The following is a 6,000-nucleotide window of genomic DNA, read 5'->3' as shown; positions in this document are numbered from 1 at the left end:
CTGCGCGCTCCGCTCGCCCCGCCCCCTACCGGCCGCGCCTCCTCCGAGCACCTCCCAAGTCAGCCCCTTGCCAACTCCCGCTTCTGACACCCTAGGTCCAAGTATCCTCCAAAAGCGCTGAACTTTGGTCCACTTGATTCGCCAAGCCTGCCTGCCCTCTCCAGACCTCCCCTGCTTCAGGGAGACACCAAAGGGACCAAAGGAAGATCATCCAGCTCTCCTTCCTTTCCATCCGTTCGGATGAAACACCTTATTTCTTCACTAGAATCCTCTCGTGTCCCTTCAATCCTTCCTTCTCAAAGAATGCACCCAGCTAACCGCTATCTAAAATAGACCAGCGGAGCTCCAAATACTTATTGAGTGATCACTGTGTTCCGGGGATTGCTGGGTACGAGATGAATGGGTAAATGACGCTACCTGAAAGGAAAAATGAGAGCGACCTGGAATGGGCTGGTCCAAGGTGGAGGGAGTGAAAAAGTAGTGTACCCGTACATCCGACGGAACGTTATGCAAGCATTAAAGAGAATGTAGGATCTGTAACTATTGTCCTAGTACTGTTAGGTGAAAAAATGGGTGGCTGAGTGATGGGTATTATATGATCCCATTTCCCTAATTAAAAGGCCCTACACACCCAGCCAAAAAGAAAATAAAAATTAGTGTATGGCCCTGACCGGTGTGGCTCAGTTGGTTGGGCATTTTACCAGAAGGTGAAAGGTCATCGGTTAGACTCCCGGTCAGGACGCTTGCGTGGATTGCAGATTCCATCCCCAGTCAAGGCTCGTGCGAGAGGCAACCTATTGATGTTTCTCACAACGATGTTCCTTTCCCTCTCTTTCTCCCTCCCTTCCCCTCTCTACAAAGATAAATAAATAAAATCTTTTTAAAAAATCTCTATATGAACATGAAGAACAGTATAGGTGGAAGGAAAATAAGTTGGATAAAAGAAACGTTGAAACTTTTTTTACAACAGGTTTGCCCCAGAACGCAGGTGTGGTAAAAAACCACCACTAAATCAAAGCCAAAATGGGAAAGGAAAAGATTCATATCAACATTGCCGTCACTGGGCACGTAGATTCCAGCAAATCTACCACTACTGGCCATCCGATCTACAAATGTGGTGGGATTGACTAAAGAACCATCAAAAAACATTGAGGAGACCGCTGAGATGGGCAAAGTCTCCTTCAAGTATGTTTGGGTCTTGGATCAATTGAAAGTTAAATATGAGTGTAATGGTATCACCATTGATATCACCCTGTGGAAATTTGAGACCAGCAAGTATTATGTGACCATCCTTGATGCCCTAGGACACAGAGACTGTCAAAAACATGATTACAAGCACATCTCAGGCTCACTGTGCTATCCTGATTCTTGCTGGTGGTATTAGTAAATTTAAAGCAGGTATCTCCAAGAATGGGCAGACCCATCAGCATGCTCTTCTGGCTTACATACTGCATGTGAAACATTAATTATTGGTGTTAACAAAATGGATTCCACTGAACCACCCTACAGCCAAAAGAGATATGAGAAAATTGTTAAAGAAGTCAGCACCTACATTAAGAAAATTGGCTACAACCCTGACTACAGCAGTATTTGTGCGAATTTCTGGTTTGAATGGTGACAACATGCTGGAACCAAGGGATGGAAAATCACCCATAAAGATAGTAATGCCAGTGGAACCACGCTGCTTGAAGCTCTGGATTGCATCCTACCGCCAACTCGTCCAACTGACAAGTTCCTGTGTCCTCCCCTCCAGGATGTCTACAAAATTGGTGGTATTGGCACTGTCCCTGTAGGCCAAGTGGAGACTGGTGTTCTCAAACCAGACATGGTAGTGGTAGTGACCTTTGCTCTAGTCAACATTACAACTTAAGTAATGTCTACTGAAATGCACCACAAAGCTTTGAGTGGAGCTCTTCCTGGGGACAATGAGGGCTTCAGTGTCAAGAACGTGTCTGACAAATGTGTTTCTCTCTAGTGTCAATGTGACTGGTGACAACAAAAATTACCCACCAATGGAAGCAACCGGCTTCACAGCTCAGGTGATTATCTTGATCCATCCAGGCCAAATCAGTGCTGGATATGCACCTGTGCTCCATTGTCACACAGCTCATATTGCTTACAAATTTGCTGAGATGAAGGAGAAGGTTGATCATCATTCTGGGGAAAAGCTGGAAGATGGCTCAAAGTTTTTGAAATCTGGTGATGCTGCCAACATTGATATGGTTCCTGGCAAGCCCATGTGTGTTGCTGTTTACTGTTCATGATGTGGGACAGTTACTGTGGGTTTCATCAAAACAATGGACAAGAAGGCAGCTGGAACTGGCAAAGTCGCCAAGTCTGCCCAGAAAGCTCAAAAGGCTAAATGAATATTATCCCCAATACAGGCCACCCCAGTCTTAGTGGTGGAAGAACAGCCTCAGAACTGTTTGTCTCAATAGTAGAAGACTGGATAATTATTACAATGTATCATAAAACCTTTATAAGGAAAGGAGAATATTTTGTGGACCATTTGTTGTGTGTGTGTGTGTGTGTGTGTGTGTGTGTGGCAATTATTAACTTACTAGTTTTTAAAATCAGTACTTTTTAATGGAAACAACTTGACCAAAAATCTGTCACAGAATTTTGAGACGCATTAAAACAAAGTTTAATGAGAAACCTGTGTGGGTTTTTTTTTTTTTATTTGTTAATTTTAGAAAGAGAGGGAGAAAGAGAGAGAAACATCAGTTTGTCTTTCTACTTATTTACGCATTCATTTGTTGACTCTTATATGTGCCCTGACTGGATGGGGAGTCAAACCCACAACCTTAAACCTGTGTCTTCTTTTGGTCAACACTGTAACTTTCTATTATACTACTTAAGTAAAAGTAACCCATTTCTGGTGTTATATCTGCTGATACTTTTTTTTTTTTTTTGAGAGTTCTTCAGTGTATTCAATAAGGAAAGCAAAAAAGCAAAGAAACAAGAAAAGCAGTTTTACATTAAAGAGGTTTCAGGTACAATAATCAACACATTCCAAGAGAAATACAGCCAGTGTTTTTTTCCACGAATGTTTTATACTTGAATGTAGGAATCAAATGTGACTTCTCCTTTATTTTGTATTCAGATATAAGATGAGGGAAACCAATAATTCACAAGGAAATTCACTCCGATAAGCCTCACATTTAGACTTTGTGTATATGTACCTTTAAAATGCTGCAGATTATAGAATTGCTGGTATAGTTAGTACCTGGAGACAAAAACACTTTCAGTGTCTTTCCGGTTCACCTCGATTTTAGCACAACTTCAAAAATTCTTCATGAAGCTAAAATTCATTGATCCTACAATCTCTCTCTGGCCCTTGCTCCTTCCAAGACTCCCATCCTCCCTGCCCAGTTTGAATTCCGAGGTTAATCACTATAATCCTTTCTTCAAATGCACCCTCAACTCCCTAAACTCTCCTTCAGCCGCTCATCTTTCCTTGGCAAAATAACCACCCTGGTTAAATCCAATTCTCTGCCTGCTTGGAGCCTGAATCCAGGCAAACAAATGGGGCTGAAGAACATGCACACACAACACAGCTTGATTAAACCTGAGACAGGCTTCTTCCTGACTCTAGGTTCTTGGCCTTTCATTTTCTTTCTTTCTTTTTTTTAATTTTTATTTTTTGTTCAAATACATTTGTCTCCACCTTCCTGCCACCACTTTCCCCTGTCCTCCACCCCACCTCCCTCCCTGAATCCTGCCCTACTTTGGCTTTGTTCATGGATCCTTTATACAAGTTCCTTAACTTGACCCTTCCCTTCTGTTTCCCCGTACCCTCCCTTCCCTCTTGACTCTGTTGGTGTCTTTTTTCTTTCAGTGTTGCTGGTTATATTTTCCTTGCTTGTTTGTTTTGTTGGTTAGGTTCCACTTATAGGTGAGATCATACGGTATTTGTCTTTTGTCCCCTGGCTTATTTCACTTAGCTTAATGCTCTCCAGTTCCATTCATGCTGATACTTTAGAACTGGATAAGTCTGTTAACGTTTTTTTCTGGGTGAGAATTTTGTTTTTTGTTTTTTTCATTCTGTCCAAAGGAGAGGAATCTGTTTACATAATAAAAGCTATGAGAGGGGGGTCTGTTGTGTAACAGTGAATAGGTTAGGACAGATAAGCAAAGAACAACTTCGTTTATCATAAGCTAGTTTTAAAAGGCCAAATTCTGTTAAAGTCTACTTGTTACATATAAAATTTCATAGTTACATCAATACTGGGTAAATTTGTTAGTATGTCAAATTTTAGTTTTCTAGTTTTACTGGAATGTGAATTCATGTTTACAAATACTGAGGCAGTTTAGAGAACTTAAAATGAGGCTTACATAGTGTTAAGCACCATATTGTTACAGTTAATTGTATCCAGGTTCTAAGAAAAATAAATTATACAAAAAAAAAGAAGGAAAGAAAGAAAGACAGGTTAAACTTGGAGAAAGGAAGTAGAAAATTCAGTGCAAAAAACATTCATTTATTGGACAAATATTTATTGAATTCCTTCTAAGTGGCAGGAAATGTTCTGGGTGAATGAGAAAAATCAGTGAACAAAACAGATTTTTAAAAATACTTATTTTAATGAAGCTGACATTATAGTAAAGGGAGAAATGATAGAATAAATAAACAAATTAATATAGAGAGCAATGTACAGGGAAGAATGGGTTGCAATTTTATTTTATTTTATTTTATTTTTATCCTCACCAGAGGGCTGCTTTCAGAGAGAGAAAAGAAGAGAGAGAGTTAGGATGAGAAACATCTATGGGAGAGAGGAGCATCGCCTCCCATACACACCCACAGCCTAGATGTCTGTCCTGCCCGGGAATCAAACCTGCAATCTTTTGGTTATGGGCTGACATGCCAACCAACTGAGCCACAGCAGCCAGAGCTGGGTTGCAGTTTTAAATATGATGGTCAGGGTAGGCCTCATTGAGTAGGATGGTACTTGAACAAAGCTTGGAGGAAATGAGGGGAGTAGACCATGCCAATATCTGGGGAAAGAGCTTTCCAAGCAAGAAGGACGCTTTGTATATTTAAGGAAAAGCAAGGAGGCCAGTGGAGCAAAGTAAGAAAGGGGGAGTGGGAGTGTTAATGGAACAAGATGCAAGATGTGCAAGAAATAAACACTTCTACTTCAGAGCATAAAAATATGAACATTAAGTCCCTTTTTTTATCCTAACCTAAGAACATTTTTCCCCCCATTGGTTTTAGAGGGAGAGGAAAAGAGAGAAACAGAGACACCTGAACCAGGGATCACACACCCAACATCGTAAGTATGTGCCCTGACTGGTAATTGAACCTGTAACCTCTCAGTTATGGGACAATGCTCCAACCAACTGAGCCACACTGGCCAGGGCAGATCAGGTCCTCTTTTCCATTACATCTAGCAATTACAAAGAAAGAACTAAACTATGTGTGTCTTTTCCTTTCCTATTTTCAAATTACATTATGCTCACAACAGCTCAGTGCATTAAGCTACTAGGCCCTCAATAAATTTCTGTTGATTTTTAGAATTGACAATGTAAATCACTTTAACACAGTGTCATATTTGGAAAATTTCTGCTACTGAAAACTTGGGAAGGAATTTATTGAAAGGACAGAGTGAAGAGACAGTGTAAAAAATTTGCAAAGTGGAAGAAGTGGTAGGTGGATCAAACACTGTCGTAATTCCACACTCTTACCCTTTTAAAGTAATACTGCCGATGAAACTCAAAAAAGTTTTTTTTTAAATCATAGAGAAAAATGTCACCTCATATTCTAAGGGTAATAATAAGATAATATAACAAACATTTATTCAAGAGTGTTGTTCAAATGTAGTCCCCCTAGGAAGCAAAACACTAAAATTCTGTCCTTCACCAAACTCTAGCCAGCTCTTCTGAGCCCTCTTCTAGACTAGCCCTCAACTTTGACTTATAAAGACTTGAACGAAGCACTAACGTAGTTTCTAACAGCTCAAAGCCACCTCCCTGGGATAATCCTGGCTCCTCTTAAAGTGCCCA

This window comes from Pteronotus mesoamericanus, unplaced genomic scaffold, assembly GCF_021234165.1.
Source record: "Pteronotus mesoamericanus isolate MK-2021 breed Mesoamerican mustached bat unplaced genomic scaffold, CSHL_Meso_final contig_98, whole genome shotgun sequence".
NCBI classification, from domain to species: domain Eukaryota; kingdom Metazoa; phylum Chordata; class Mammalia; order Chiroptera; family Mormoopidae; genus Pteronotus; species Pteronotus mesoamericanus.
The sequence above is the reverse complement of the archived record's forward strand: the minus strand, read 5'-3'. Positions refer to the sequence as shown.